The sequence below is a fragment of the Protopterus annectens genome, chromosome 1.part2, assembly GCF_019279795.1.
Source record: "Protopterus annectens isolate FY-2018-M chromosome 1.part2, PAN1.0, whole genome shotgun sequence".
NCBI lineage: Eukaryota > Metazoa > Chordata > Ceratodontiformes > Protopteridae > Protopterus > Protopterus annectens.
The window spans coordinates 1,090,839,561-1,090,856,779 of record NC_056727.1 but is presented as its reverse complement, the minus strand read 5'-3'; positions in this window follow the sequence as shown (position 1 = coordinate 1,090,856,779).

Genomic DNA, 17,219 nt, shown 5'->3' with positions numbered 1-17,219 from the left:
TCTATAAATTTTATGTAAATGTTGATTATATTGTACTTGTGTTATCTTAACAGAGAAGTTTGTCATCTCTGTAAACTGTATGCATCTTATGTGTATGTGTTTCTTCTGTTTTATGTCACTTGGAGCATTTCTTCCCTGGCCTCCACTGGAAAGTGGTTGTATTACTCAGCAGACTTTCCCAGTAATCAAATATAAGCACTAACTAACTAACTAACTTTTTATCTGAGGAAGTAGTCATTTTACCAGATATCATTGAGTTATCCCTGAAAACATTTCTTTTTCTGAAAATATCCAATATTAACTCACAAGAGACATTCCACTTCATAAAGCCATTTTGTCTGGCTATCAATGAGCCAGGGGGTTGCAAGATTTTGACTTGTAGCAAAACTGGATAAAGAAAGTGAAGAAAACTGGGTAAGCACTGTATTATATGCTATGAGGAAGGAAATAGAAGTGATGTACAGTTCATTTTCATTTTCTTTTTTTTTTCTCAGTTGTTTTAACAACAAAACATTAATATATGATAATAGAAATATTATAAGTCACATATACATATCTAAAAGAACAACAATAAACAACTACATTAACTATTTACAATGGTGTCTACTATAAAGCAAAGCTTTGTAAACAGAAAAATAAATGTCATAAGAGTAGTTGTTAATTAATAAAATCTGTTTATCCAGCAGTTCCTTCATTTTCAACCATATATTATATGAAGAGGTAATTCCAGATGTTCTTGTCTTGATTGTGATAAGTACAAAATGACAGACTTCAGTTACCAAGTGACAAATGCCTTCATAGTAGGAGTCGTCTCATTCATCCAGTTCTTGGTAATGACTCTTCTTGTTAATGTTAAGATACTCCATAAAAGTGGGTAGTTTACTTTTGTGATACAAGTGGGAATAGGTCTTGTAAATAAAATAAGAGATTTAGTCAACATAAATTTATCATTTAAAACAGACTGCAAAGGAGAATTCATATTATTCCAATATGTTTTAAGTTTTATACAATCCTAAATCATATTCTAACAGCGTTTACATTTAGTTTACATCTACAGCATCCTGTGTCTTTATTATACAATAATTCAACTCTATCTGATGTGATAAAGTTTCTATGCAAGAAGTTCCAAGAGAATATCCTTCACCTTTGTGACAAAGTAGTTTGTTTTGAAGACTGGAGTATTAGATTTTTATCATCTTCACTGGGGAATTATTATTAGCAAGTCTAAAATCATCCCAATTTGTTTCTCTGTAACATACTGTTGATTTCTTAAGTACCTTATATATTTTAGATAGACATCCCTTTCCAATTATATTCTGGTGCATTAGAATAATGAGTAATCAATGAATGTGGGGACAGAATTTTTAACTATTAGTTGCATTAGATTAATCTTATATGCAACTAATTGTCTGCAGTTTTTAATATCTAGCCACGTCTTTGCTTAACTCAAACATATTAATAACAAGATCAACATTTTGTAGCTTTCCATTGTCTAGTAATTGATACCAGTATAGCAGGTTTTTATCTTTCAGTGCAATCATTGTTGTTAAATTATATGTACTAATACTATTCTGAGTACAGGCAATTGAAAATACAAAGAAAATCCATGCTTTATATTTGGGGTTCCTGAAAATGAAATTTTAAAGGAGGTTATTATCGTATTAATATAATAAAGGTTAACTGGTTTGTTTTTGTTTTCTATAAAACAGTGTTTTTTTAAGCATTGACATTTATTAGTAGCTATTTTAGTATAATATGATTTTGTTAAATTATTGGATTTACACTAAACACCTCCTTGAATATCTTTTCATGTGGCATTATGATTATTTAACAAAGAAATTGTTGTATTAACAATTGAGCTTAAGGAATATAATTCTAAATCTGGAAGACCAGTAGCACCCAATGTCTGTTCTCTAATAGGCTTATTAGGGAACCACAGAAATCTCAGAAATAAAAATTATAGTCTTTTATGTTTTATTTTAGAAGTAGGCAGGATAAAGATTGTATTATATATAGAATTTTAGGAAGGATAATCATTTCAATTAAGGAGAGTTTCTCTTCCATAGTAAAAAAAAATGTATTCCATTTATTGTTTGTTTTATGGAATTTAAGTTATTATTATAATTAAGGGTTGTTATATCTTTGATATGTTCAGGCAAGATTATCCCTAAGTAAGCGATTTACCATCTTTCACAGTGTATTTATATAATTTCTTATCTATTTTATTAATATTTTAATTAACAGGTAGTATTTAGTCTTATTCTCATTAAAACTGAGTTCTTCTAGAATATTTCTATTGCTTGCAATACTGCTATATGAGAAGAATTGCAATCAGTATGAGTTAATAGGATGTCATCTGCAAGCAACTGTGTTTGGGGATTAAATCATTGTTTATTAGTATTACTTTAATGTTTTTATTTGATTTTATATAATTTGCAAAAGGTTCCATAACTAGAGCAAAATGCAATGGGGACAAGGGACAGCCCTGTTTAGGGATCTATATTAAAAGACTGAATGTTCACAATCACGAATATGACAGCTGCAACATGTAAACGCCAAACAGTTGAAACAGCGAAACACATAAACATCAAAATATGGAATATCAAATGAATTTCCTTGGCCAGTGGGGTGTTCGTGGGGAAGAGGAAATATATCCTTTTCCCCACTGTAGTGAGATCTCGGAGTTGGTATATATAAGTAGGGGGGTGTGGGGGCACAGTCCAGGTGCAGGGGGGTTTGCCCCCTGCAAACGTGTGTTTATTGAGGTATCTTTAAGTAAGTTTTACTTACCTGTATGGTGCTGTTGTTTTCAGAAATGTGTTCGGCATTCCGTATTTCAATGTTTACGTGTTTCGTTGTTTCAGCTGTTCGGCGTTTACGTGTCTCGGTTGTTGTATTCATGGTTGTGAACATTTGGTCTTTTAATATAGACCCTCGTTTAGTACCTTTAGTGATCATGATTGATTGGGAAGGCTATGAGCCTATCTTAATGCATGCAAAAGAGTTTTCATATAGAAGTTTTATTAATTGTGAGAAATTGTTTGAAAAATCATATTCTTTTAGTACTAATAATAAATACTCCCAAATAAACTGACTTAAATGCATTATTGATATTCAGACTAACCAAAGTTATCTCTTTTTTGATTTAAGTTTTAGTATACTCAATTAGTGATAGTATTCTATCAAGTATTTTTTAATTTAATTTTAGCATAATCAATTTTTGATAGTATTCTCTTGATATTATCATAGGTGTTCCTGCTCATTATAAATACAGTCTGAACATTGTTTATTAACTTTAGAAGAAATTGTTTTATTCTAGAGGCATAGATTGTCATGAATATTTTATTATCTGCATTTATTAATGAAATTGGTCTATATAAAGAACATTGTATTGAGTCCTTCTCATGTTTTAAAATTGGGGATATTATGGTGTATTTCCAGGATGGTGGTACCTTTGTAAGTCCTTTAACTATTTAAAATATCTCTAGTAAAATACACAAAACATCCTTAGCCATTATTTTGTATTGTTCAGGTATTATAACATTATTTCCAGGTGTCTTACTGAATTTTAATTTATTAATTTGAATTTTGAGTTCAGACATTGATATAGGCACATCAATTATTTTTATTTGATCCTCTAACAGTTTATTTTCAGTATATTTTTAGAAATGTTTTAATTAGATCTGGTGTATCCACTATTGGCTTGTGTTGATTAATCTTATTAAAATGAGACCTGAAAGCGTCCAGAATATTTTCTATTTCAGTAACCTTCTTTTTACTACTAGAGGAGTAAAATTATCCGATGTGGTTAGATTTAACAATCATTTTTGTTCCAGTAGCCAATTTATGCATGCATTTAGGATTTATGGAATAATTAGTTATGGAATAATTAGTTATTTTAATCTTTTCTAAAATTATCATAGTTTTATGTTGTAAAATTTCTACATATTTGCTGCTTAAGCTGTTTATTTCTTCTGTTAATTTATTATTTCCTTTTTGATTTCTAATATTACTCTATCATTTTTCCCGTATAAATCCATCAATTCTTTTTCCCATTGTTTCATTTTCTGTGTATACCAACTTGTAATTTTGCCAAATAGGTATGCTTTTAAAGAGTCGCATACAAAAATCTCTTAGTTGTAACCTGTATGATTAATTTCAATAAAAGTTTGAATTTCTTTATTAAATAATTCCTTAAAGTCTTTCATATTGGTTATATATGCATGAATCCTTTTTAATTGGGATGTTATTACTAGAATTACATATAACTTCAAATGATATCTCATTATGATCTGACAATGGGCAAGGTACTACTTTGTTATCTAGTCTACTAGTGATCTCATTTGCAGCATATACCCTATCTATTTATGATTGTGTCACATGCCTGTGTGAGAAATGTGTACAGAGGAGTGAGCCTGATTCTAAAACCTCATTTATATCTCTCATATTATATAGATCAGTGAATTCCATCAAAGTCTTAACTGAGGCAAATTTCTTTCTTTTACAGCTAGTGTTGGCATCCTTGTCAGATAAAATACAATTAAAGTCACCTGCAAAAATAATGTTTCTCTTTGATATTCATATTATTTCCACCAACTGTTATTTAACTGTTTGTATTACTAATCCATGTATCCAACAGACATTAATAAAAGTGCATAGTTTCCTTTGAATGTCTATAGTCACTGAACAAAACATACATTTTTCATCACTAAATGTTTTCATAATTTTAGGTAAGGCAAAAACTTTGTCCACAAAATAGCCACCCCTCTTTTTGTTTGTTTATAATGAGAACTAGTTAACACTTAATAGTGTTTATTATTAAGTTTGTCCAACTATTCCTTGATAAAGTGTGTTTCCTGTCAAATGATAGCATGGGAATGAAATACTTTTTAAAAATGTATATAATCTACCCTTTTGCAACCATTATTTAATCCTACTGATATTAACTGATATGCATTTCAAGCTGGTCATGCTGTCAAAATATGAAAAAGTAAATAAGTATTACATATAATACCCACATACATTTATAAATAATATGGTACTGAAAATTATTTTGTATCTAGTGAACTGCTTACTCAGAGATATAAATATAAGATAATTGAGACTGTTAACTGTAATAATCCAAAAACCAGTTCACCAAACCACAAACTAGTGAAGTAAAACAAACCAGTGAACCACCTTCCGCAGAGAAACAATTTATTGGTTAAGTGCTTTCTTTCACTCAGAACTTCATCAGAACAATTAAATGTTAACAACCACACCCATATATACCCCTCAGTGTGTGTCACATGATAAAACATAGCCAATAATAACAAGTTATATATTAACTCTAAAACTTGATGTTACACAATGATATACACAACAATAAAATCTTGTATAACATAATAAACAAAATACCTAACTAGAACCATAAAACTTCAATTTTAATAAAGGACTAACAGAGCAAGAATCGTTAAGATCTGGGTAATTGGTAGCATCCAATATTATCTACCACCTCAACTCATTATTTTCCAAGTGTTCCTCAATTACCCACCCTTGTGGGTCTTTTTTAACTTGGTGAATTACTAAAAAATTAAAACTGTATCATATTTTTCAATATGTCTGTAAAGATCATAGGTGGATTTTTTGTTTCTTATATCCAAAACATGATAATATATATGCTTTTTAAATTGCCTACTAGTTTTTCCAATGTAGAATGCAGAGCATTGATTACACTGGGGTAAGTATACCACATTCAATGTATTGCAAGTAAAACAACCTTTAATATTGTACATCCTGTTATTAATAAAAAAAATATCAGCAACATTAATATAATGACACAAAGAACAGCTTCCACATTTTTTAGTAACAGAATGGGATCTTTCAGTTTGTAATATACTTTTATACTTCTTTTCCATAAAGGTTTTTAGTGATTTGTCCTTCTTATAAACCATCAATGGTTTTTCACCTACTTTTTCCACCATATCAACATCCCTCTAGAACAATTCCCAATGTTTGTGTATGCACTCAAAAATGGGTCAACTATCCAAAGTATAGGTTGTGATAAAACACCTATATGATCCATATTGATTAACCGATTAATGTTCAATATCCACACCAGCCATAAGTGGTGCACATTGCCCCTAGTATAACTCCATAAAACCCACTGTTCCTTTTAGTAACAACTTCATTATGCATATTTACTAAAATTTGTTCAGGATAAACTCTTCTACCAAACATATCTAGTACAATATTACATTTCAAGTAAAATTTGTCTACATTAGATATAATTCTTGCCAGACAAACTAACTGGCCCTTAACTACTGTCTTTTCTTGAAATCTCGGATGCCAACTAAAATAGTGTAAGTATGTATTGGAGAATTTAGGTTTCCTATGAATTGTTGAATAAAAACACTTATTAGGGGTATCCTTTCCAATTTCAACATTCAGAAAGGAATTTTTTGTTCATCATAATGTGATGAAAATTTTAAAAAATCAACTGTATTATAAATGTATACCAAAAATTCATCTAATTTTTCTTTAGTGTCCAACCAAAAAATAAACACATTATCCAAAAACATCGGATACAATGACCAGCAGCCAATATATTCACTTGCAAAAATGTACTCTGTTTCCCACTAGGCCATAACTTAATTTGCAAAACTTTCAGTGCAGGCAGCCCCCATTGCAACACCCATTATTTGTTTGTAAGTCTGACCTTCAAAGTAAATAAAATGATTCCTCAATACCACATCCATCAGTGCGACACATGCATTTACTGTCTTATTGCTTAAATAACCATTATTAAATAACTGCTGTTCAAACCACATCAACCCTTCTTCTTGTGGTATTACAGAAAATAAGTCATGTACGTCAATTGTTACAAACAAACCCTGATTCACAAAAAGGTGTGATGTTAATCAATTCCAAGAAATGCCATGAATCTTTGCATATATTTATATTATTTGCTAAACCACCCTTTATGTGATGATCAATTCGCTGTGCTATAAAATATGTTTTAGACCTTGAGCCATCCACAATAGGCCTAAACGGTTGTGAAGACACTTGTGAATTTTTGGAATACCAAAAATACTAGCCAATATTGGCTTTTCATTAAACATAAAATCATAAACTTTTTTCATTATTTGACCTTGTAGGAGCATGTCCTCAAGCAATACGTCAATATTCTGAAATGCTACGTTAATTTAATTGTGAGACACTTCATGATACTTATCTCCAAACAATAAAAGATTCATTTGATTCTGGTAATCAAAAGAAATCATGATTACTCCTCCACCCCCTTATCCAATTTCATTACCCTAATATCCAGATCATCTGTTCTCTTAATAATCTTTTTTCATCATCAGAAATATTACAGTACCTAGTTTTATTTTTTTGCTTTAATATCTGATGTATTTTGTACTCACAAACCTTTTCATATGTTTGAATACAATTATTCGGGGGGGGGGGTAAAAACATTTGAACAATGCAATGAATCATTATGAAATGCTTTCTCATGTGTAAACAACAATTTAAAATTAAATTTATGAGTAAAAAGATTTAAATCACATATGGTATTCACTAAATTTGCCCATCGGGCTGGAACAAAAGTTAAACCTTTTGATAATATATTGGCATGTCCCATATTTAACATTTTATTTGAAAATTTATATACCTTAAAGTCACAAGCTTCATTATTTATGATAGTTACCAAAGGGAAACTGTCCTCAGATGAAAATGGAGCTTCAGTTTCTTCCTGTAGTACATGCTCACTTATTTCGGCCATACTCTCAGCTGAGACTACAAATGGAACTTCAGTTACCAAAGGGAAACTGTCCATAAATGAAAAAGAAGAAGAGGAAACTTCAGTTACTTCCTGTAGTAACTGTTCATTTGTTTTGGCCATGCTTCCTGTTGAAGATGTAAATCCCAGGCATTCTGCTGTTTCCATGATGGCAGCCAATTCTTCTTGCTCTGTATACGCCCTTCTAAAGGAGCAGCTCTATTTGAAACTTCAGTTGCAGGCACTCTTACATCATGGCTAGGACTCTGATTTTGATTGGTTCTCATCGATCCATTGGCACAGAAACCTGGTGGCTGTGGATATGCCTTGCCTGTGCGTATGCTTCTGAATCTCTTTTCAACTTATTCAATTTATGCTGCTGATTCTTAGGACAATAGTTGTTTACAGATGACAAACTGTTCTCATAATTAGTGAAGTAATGGTCAAAATGTAAATCAGACCTGATATTTTTGTTAAGCTCTTCTAAACATACGTCAAGCTGCTCAAGGCATCTATTGTTAAATTTCACCATTAATCTCATTAGATCACAGATGGCTCTATCAAACAGTGCATGAAGGTCAGCAAGAAATTCACTATTACCTGTCACACCATTAAGGTAACGCCACAGACGTAACCCTTTAGGAACTTGAGAAAGTTCAATATTTTTTAGCAGCTAACTATTTCCTAACTGCAGTCTTTTATAATCCAGTAAAGTTTTTTTAAAAAGTTTCTAACTGTTCAGTAAGAGTAGCATTCCATCTATTACTGCCAGTTTCACATGCACTTTCCATATTAAAAGAAATTATAAGTCATATTGCTTTACATTAGAACCAGCAGGTAAATTTGTCCTTGTACCTTCTCTATTAGATAGCTGGGTGAGGGTTAAACCCAAAAAGTCTGATATAGATGTATTTGTAACTGAATTGGTTACATTCATTCCAGGAATATGTCGAGCATAAGCCAATAACTGTTGGCTTACTTGTATCAGAAGTGTAGCTAGATCCCCAGCATTATAAGCATTATTGGTACTCACTCCAAGAGAAGTATGTTCACCAGTGGTACTGTTAGACATCATCCAAAAAACAATCCACCAAACCAGGAACTAGTGAAGTAAACCACCCTCCACAGAAAAACAATTTATTGGTTAAGCGCTTTTGTTCACTTAGAACTTCATCAGAACAATGAAATGTTAACAACCACACCCATATCTACCTCTCAGTGTGTGTCTCATGATAAATCAAAGCCAATAATAACAAGTTATATATTAACTATAAAACTTGATATTACACCATGATATACACTTAACAATAACATATTGTATAAAATACTAAACAAAATACCTAACTAGCTCCATAAAACTTCAATTTTAATAAAGAACTAATAGAGCAAAAATCATTACGCCATTCATTTATAAATAATATGGTACTGAAAAATTATTTTGTATCTAGTGAACTGCTTACTCAGAGATATAAATATAAGATAATTGAGATTGCTAACTGTAAACTTTCTATCAAGAATAATAGACAGCCCCAAAAAAGAATTAATTTATAAACTACTATACATGCATCGTTCTTTCCCATCCCACCCCCTATGTAGTTTGAAACTCCTGGTTTGAATAGTAATCCTATTCAAACACTACCACCTACCCACAAATAAGTATCTAGTATCACTCTACTACTTCTAAAGTTATGATACATAAAAGGTCTAACTTATTTAACAAAATTATAATTATTTAGTATATACATAATATTTAGATTGTAAATATTCCTTTGCTTGTTTTAGAAATGTATAAACTGTAAAGTATAGCAGATCTTGTAATCATTTGGTTCTTTTCTATTTATAACAGCCTATATAGTATTATAATAAATCAAGTAATTTCTTTCAGTTCTAAGAAAAGAGAGATTAACACAGATAAAAACACTACATATAACATTGTTTATAACTATCATGCTATATTACTGATATGCTATTATATATTATTAATAATGTGACTAGTTAACTATTTAAGTTCATTTCTGACTATAAGACTATACATGCTTGGATATTATGGTAGATACAAATAATAATTCAAAGAACAAATGAACTTCTCTAAGAAATTTGTGTCTGTTTGTGAAGAATTGCATTTACAATTATCTTTCAAAACGTGTCTCTTCTATAAATAAGATCTCATATTCACTAGAACATACCATTCGATATAAAGTAATAAAAGAGCAACTATGAAGTCTAAAATAACTAATAATATATTCCCAGAATTACATTTGTACTGAGGGATAACATATGATTGGAATATACTCACTACAGTCTTTTTAAGAGACATATAAATTCCCATCTTATCAAAATGACTGTGTAATTTTATCTGACTTTGTGGAAAACATGCTATTACTTTCATATTAGTCTTTCCATTACAATGCATAAAACTTTCAATTAACTCTCAGAGCATGAGCTTCTAAAATTGCCATGTAGTTGAGCTTCTCACTTCCAGCTCAAAAAGCACATCCAGAGAAAAACCTAGGGAAATCTTCACCACAACCATTGTCATAAACATACACATAATCTATTGGCTACATATGCTGGAAAAGCCAGCCAAGCAAGGGGTTGACATCAACAGACATAAACAAAATCATCCTTCCTTCTTTAAGATTAATAGAACAGAGTATATTTTGAATAATATAATATTTTAGGATAAAAGTTTAATTGAAGAAATGAATTCTATATTGTGCTTGGTCCCAGTACTATAAAATATATTATATAAATTAAAGAGTGAAATACAGATTTTACAAGTGCTAAAATAGTAATTTTGAAGTTAATATAGTAGGGAGTGCAAATTAATTAAGACCTTATTATTATGCACTTAATGTGTGTGTTGAAATCAAGTATAAAACAATATTTTATCCGGTATTTCTTTGACAGTCTCCCTTTAAATCTTGACTGCTAATGTACCCTTTGACCTTTAAAACTGTTTCTTACAGTTAAGTAATTCCTATTTAGCTTTCTTCTTGATTTAATCTTTATCTAACAAGTAAATCAAGGCTCGCAACTTTGGCAGGAACTTCAAATGATCTCAGAAGCTCGAAAAGAGAACAAAATATTCAGAAATCAATCAAAGTAGGTGCATGAGCTTCAACAGCCTCAAAATAATGCTGCTTTCATTCACAACACTTTTAGTATTCACAAATTGCAGTTTTTTTTTTTTTTACCATAAGCATGAGTTAAACACAGAAATTGCCTTTACTACTGTATTTCTTCTCTTCCAACCTCTCCTCTGATGAATAAACTGGCACAAAACATCAAAAATAAGCCTAAATAAGAAAGAAAAAGAAAAAAGAAGGAAAAAAAGAAAAGGGCTTTATACATACTGCATATGCCTACTACTTTATCATTATATTAGTAAAGAAGCACTCATAAGCATCATAACAGTCTGATATCTCTTAGAAAAAGCACATCCAAATCTCATACATAGAACACCTCACATATTCCAGTCAACCATGACATGTGAATTAAGAGTCAAAAACATCATAAATATTCAGTCCATTCACAACACACTTTTTTAATGTACTGTGAGCAACTTGGTATTATGTTAACATGAGCTCTCACTTTAAGATTTATGTGGTGCATATATGTAGAAAGGAAACTAGGATATATATGTAAAGAAAGCTTATTAGTTAAAGAATTAATTTCTTTATACTTATTAGGCTAAGGCATATATTTAATATGGAAAATAAAATTTAGAATATTAGCTTAGCAATACATATAGGAAAAGGAAAACTGACATGTATTTACTTATAGAGAAGTAAATCCTTGCTTCCTTTCTTTCACTTATATCTCCAATAAATGAATTGGTAAACTTTATCATGGAAAATAATTTTGTTATTAAAGCAATTAACATCCATGTTATACTATAGCTAAGAGTCATTTGTCCTTTAGTTTATTTTTCTTTTCGTTAGATTTCTAGGAATTTACTTCTGCTTAGCTATTCAAAGTACTATTGTTCCAGTTCATATCTTCAGTTTGGTCTAATTTTGTTGTTGTTGTTGTTGTGTTGTTTTTAAAAATGATTGTGCAGAGTCTTTGTCTTCAAAGTGTCTAATTTCATCCTGAAGGAATATTTTGAGCCTGGCAGGAAAGAGCAAATGTACCTTAAACTGCCTTTTTTTACGTTCTTTTATGAGAGGTAAAAAAACTTTTCCTTTTGGTCATCACAGCATTGGAATAGTCATTATCAAATCTAATTAGTTTATCATCCAGTTTAATAGGAGATTTGAACCAGGCTGTTTTAAATAATAGCTCCTTGTCTTGAGATGAGAACTTAACAATAACTGATCTCAGTGAAGAGTTAGTTTTTGATTAACTAAAATCTAGAGACCTGTGTGCTCTTCCTATACCATACAACATAGCTTCAGATAAATTTTGAGTCTTAGGAAGCCAGGCAATAAGAAAGTTGACCATATTTTCGCCTTCTATTTTTTTCAGGCAGTCCAAAAATATGCATGTTATTTTTCCTGGATCTGTTCCATAATTTTGTTTAGTAATAAGGTATTCTGTTGCAGTAGAAATTCAATGTTTTTCTCATCTTCAGATATTCTGCCTTCTATGTCATTAAGAGCATCTTGCATTCCATCTATTTGAGTTTTTTGCTACTTTAAAATCTTATATAACTGATCTATCTGTTTGGTACATTTTTCTTTAAAGTTGCCAAGTTTGTTATCCATTCTGTACATTTTAAAGAAAGTTCTTCCATGTTAGAAAGAACAGATTGGAGTTCGTTCTTTAAAGGCAAGTCCTGAGAGATTGTCTTTGAATGACTCATTTCACAGATACTGGTACAGACCTTTCAAATGAATAATTTGACAGGAAAAAATGTCAAATATTTAGACATTTTTTAGATAATATCCTTCTGTGTAGTATCAGGTAACAGATTCTGTTAAAAAAATTGGTGAGGGATATTATAAAAATAAAATTTCCTGTCAGAACTAGAAACACAGTAGCAGAGCAAGGAAACTATGCTGCTAGCCTGTCAGCATCCCGGCCACAGCTCCCCATTTTCATTTTTTGAGGACCAGAATATTACATATGAGAATATTTTGTGTTAAAAAGGAATAATTTTCATTGTTGAAGGGCATGTTTTCATCAATGAGTATAAGCTAGAGGAGAGAACGCTGTAGGTTTTGTCGGGCATTTTTATGAGCTGTCTGAAGACTGTAGATGTTATCAAACTAAAGATGAGCAAGTTAGAGACAGAATTGTGATCAGGCTGGCTGATATTGAAGTACTTCAAAAGTTACAGTTAGAAGTAAATTTAACTTTGGAAAAAGTAACACAGATTGACAGAGAAAGACTGAAATAATAAACATAGAAAATGATATTATGGGCACAGCAAATGAAGTGTGAGAGGTAAAATGCAAATAAAACAGTAAATTCAATAAAAAGAATGGTACTGATCAGGTTAGGCATATGTACAGGAAGCAGAATGAATGTAAGTTTGGCAAAAACATAGGACATAACCATTTTATGCTGAGTCAGCTCAAAGTGTTGCACATGGCAGAAGGTGTAAGAAATACAAGATGGACATTTAACTGTCATTTGTAAACTAAGCTAGAGAAAGAAGCAACTACTGAAAATAAAACTGACAAAGGTGTTTAAAAAAAATCATATTTGCTGAGATCAGTAACTGCTATGCTGAACATTGAATCAGATGGGCAAATAAACCCCCTACCCATGGAACCTTAGTAAATGTTAAGACTGATACAGAGGTTAATGTTCTTGTGATATATTGTTCTACTTATAGAAATATATCATAGAGTCTACAATTGCATGAAACAAAAACAGAAATATTTCACCCTGCAGGCAAATTCAAGTGTATTGCTAGATTTCTAGTCATATGTGGGTGAGAAGTATGAGTTCTGGTGTATTGTGCTACATGGTTCTCTACATAAATGGCCGACTTAGCAGAGTTGTGGCACGTGAGCTAGAAATGATTTCTGGAATAAATAAAATTAATGTGGATGTATTTGATGAAGCTGGTCTGATAAACTATGAACAAGTAAATATTAAAGTTGAAGCCAGAGCTAGTCCTATGTGTATTGATCATACCCAAATGAGTGTCATTTCCTATACTGTCCAAAGTGGTAGCAAACTACAAGAAATGCAAGCAATTGTCATGACAGAAAGGGGGGTAAGTGAACTGAATGGTTGGTGTGAGTCAATGGTCACAGTTTGTAAAAGGAATGAAAATGTGTGAACACATATTGACTTGAAAAAGCTAAAGGATGCAGTCATACAAGAAGGGATTATTTCATCTACACTGAAAAAACAATGCACCCAATCTGGTTGATGCCAAAGTGCTCTCCATATTAAACATTTTAAGTGGGTTTGGCAGATATCACTAAATGAAAATACTCAAAGGATAACAACATTCATTTCTCCAACTGAATGGTTTTACTTTAAGAGAATGGGGCCAAGAAGGTGTTCTTGTTGAAAGGGATGCTGTACTGGTGTTTGATCTTAATAAAGAAACACATGATTTGAGGTCTGAGGTAGTGCCCCAGAATACTACAATTTCAGGTACAAAAATGAACAAAGAGGAATGCAGTTTTGGGAAGTCTGAGATTCAATATTTGATTTGCAATATTAGTACTAGAGGAATCAGGCCATATGAATGCAAAGTCAGACCAATAGCAGAGCTAATGAGTCCAATCTCTATTGATGGGTCACATCAGGCCCTAAACATGATAAACTTCTTAGGCAAGTTAATAGTAGGTCTGTCTGTAGTGTTAAACTGATAGACTTGTTAAAGAAACATACTCAGGTCATGTAAAGAAGTTCAGGCCCGAGCCTTTAGCAGAGTGGTACAAATGCTACTGATAACTGAAGTGTTCACTTGTTATGAGGTTACCAAACTGACACTTCTGAGTACTGGCACCATTAGCTATGGCTTAGGTGTTGATTTATGCTAGATGAAGAAACATGTTGCTTATTGAAAAGATTAACTAATATAGAACAGATATTCACATGTTAAGAAGGAGTGTCTTATGAATGTGTGGATATGTGAAAAATTCTCTGTGCATCCATTGGGACTATAGAGTTTCCAGCTCCAGTCTGATCAGAAGCAACTGATTCCATTCATCAGATCCTACAGTTTGGACAAGGTACAACCTGGATGTTAAAGGTTGTTTATGAACATGTTAGAGTAATCCATGTACCTGTGAAATACTTAATTGTGGCAGACATCACCTAAAAATCTAGTACATGAGCAGGTGAAGTTAGATACTGAAAAAGTTGTTGCCATCAACATATAGAACATTATGGCAATTTGACTAGTGGCTATAAAAGGTTAGAAAAGCTAAAGCAAGCTATTAAAAATGGCAATGAGTTACAGACAGACATCAGATATGTCTGGAATGGATGGCTTAACTGTTGGACACAAACCAATCATCTAATGTACAAATATCACATTGTCAGAGTTTAATTGTCCCAACATGATGGGTTATTATTGCACCAAGACAGAATAGTTGTACCATCTTCACAATTTGCCAAAATGTAATTAGTGAGGGGGAAGACATGAAGGGGATGGTAACTAAAGTGTAATCAGCTGAAGCAGAGGACGTTCTCAGTATTATCTTGTACTGCTCACTGGTGCAAGTAGATGAGAATGAGAGAGAGGAGTCAAAGTCAAATTTTCATAAGGGGTGAGCAACAAGCAGGAAATGTGATTAAGATCACAATAGGGACAGCATGCTGGGATGGAAATAAAATTAACAAATACAGAGCATTTAAAAACATGGGATACAACTCGCTTTACAAATTATATGAAGAAACAAAGAAAATCGGCTCCATGATCTTTAGTATCACAGCATATATAATCAGACCTGACATTAACATTGTAAACAAAGGTTTATCATTTTCTGATTTGGTAAAAACATTCTGGAACAGTTCTGAAAAAAATGCAGATGTTTAAAAGGAAACTCATTCTGAAAGTGTCTTCAAGGAATTAATGACATGATAAAAGAAAAGTTATCTTGGAATCCTACATGTACTCTGAAATCTAAGCTATGTAAATGTGATTGAAATGTAGTGCCACCCAGCTTTTTTAAATATGTTGCTATGGACATCAAGGATCTATTATTATTATTATTATTATTATTATTATTATTATTATTATTATTATAGTGCAAAGGATGAAATGTTTTCTATATAGTCCATAAATAATAATAGCAATTTTGTAACAAATTCTTTGATAAGGAATATACAATAATATTATGGAATTTGTATAGTGCATGGATTACATTGATAATTTGCTGAATAACACAAGTCCGCAAGCAAACACGCACACATACATTTTGAAATTCTGCTTATTAAGACATGAAAAAAATGGTTATTGTTTAGCAAATGTTGTGATAAACTGAGATGCTACCAGCCCAGCTAGCTGGAATTTTGTAAATAGTTATATGTCACTTGAAAATATGAATATGGTTTATATAGAAATATGACACTGCCAGCCCAGCTAGCTAGAAGTTTGTAAATAATTCTATGTCATTTGTGAATAGTAATATGATTTGTATGCTTTTCCTACAAATGTAAAAAAAAAAACTATGTTATGTGCTGAGCTTCAAGGATGTAACCAGAGTGTACCATACTGTAAAAGAATAGAGTTAACTTGCAAAACTGTAAGAAAATAAGTTGACAAGTAAAGAGTTTTACGATTGCGTTTACCACAGCTAGAAGACAGAATGTATGCAGCTAGAAATTCTTTCTATTGTCTGGAAACAGAAATAATTACAGGTTTCAAAGGTAAAAGTATGCAACTGTTTTACGACTTCCAATTTCAGGCAAGCTTCTAAGAAATAAGTGTCAGCTTCTAAGAAATAAACATTCTTGACACTGAGGTGCTAACCCTTAGGCTTCTGTTGGCCTGGAAATTAAAGGCAGAGGTGACAAGAATGATGTAACCTGAGATAACCCAGCAGAAATGTTTGATAGTAACTTAAGAACTATCTCAGAGAGTGAGTCAGTGCATTTTATATTTGTCTCTGGACCTAGAAACATCCATTCAGCACTTTTATTTGCCTTGCTAATAGTAAGTACTAGATTACAATATCTCTCTTAGAGATAAGAATATAGTAAGATTAGTCTAGATGTTTTCTGTATTTATGTGAGACTGTCCTGCTATGCTGTTTTAAAATATTTCCTGTGATTCTGAACTTTGCTGTCACTGTGTTGAGTTAATGAGTATTGTCTTGTGTTTTTATTATTTATTATTAAATATATTTAAATCTTTTAATTGTGGCTGGTTTGTTTAGAGATATTTAAGCTCTTAGAGTACTTGCATATGTATTTGGGGACACTGTACAGACCACTCTTGAATAGCCTTAGTTTGGTCATACTTAACCATTTGGATAATAGTAACATTGCACAGTAGAATTGGTCACCCTTTGAGAAGGGCCTTATAGTAGCTGATAAA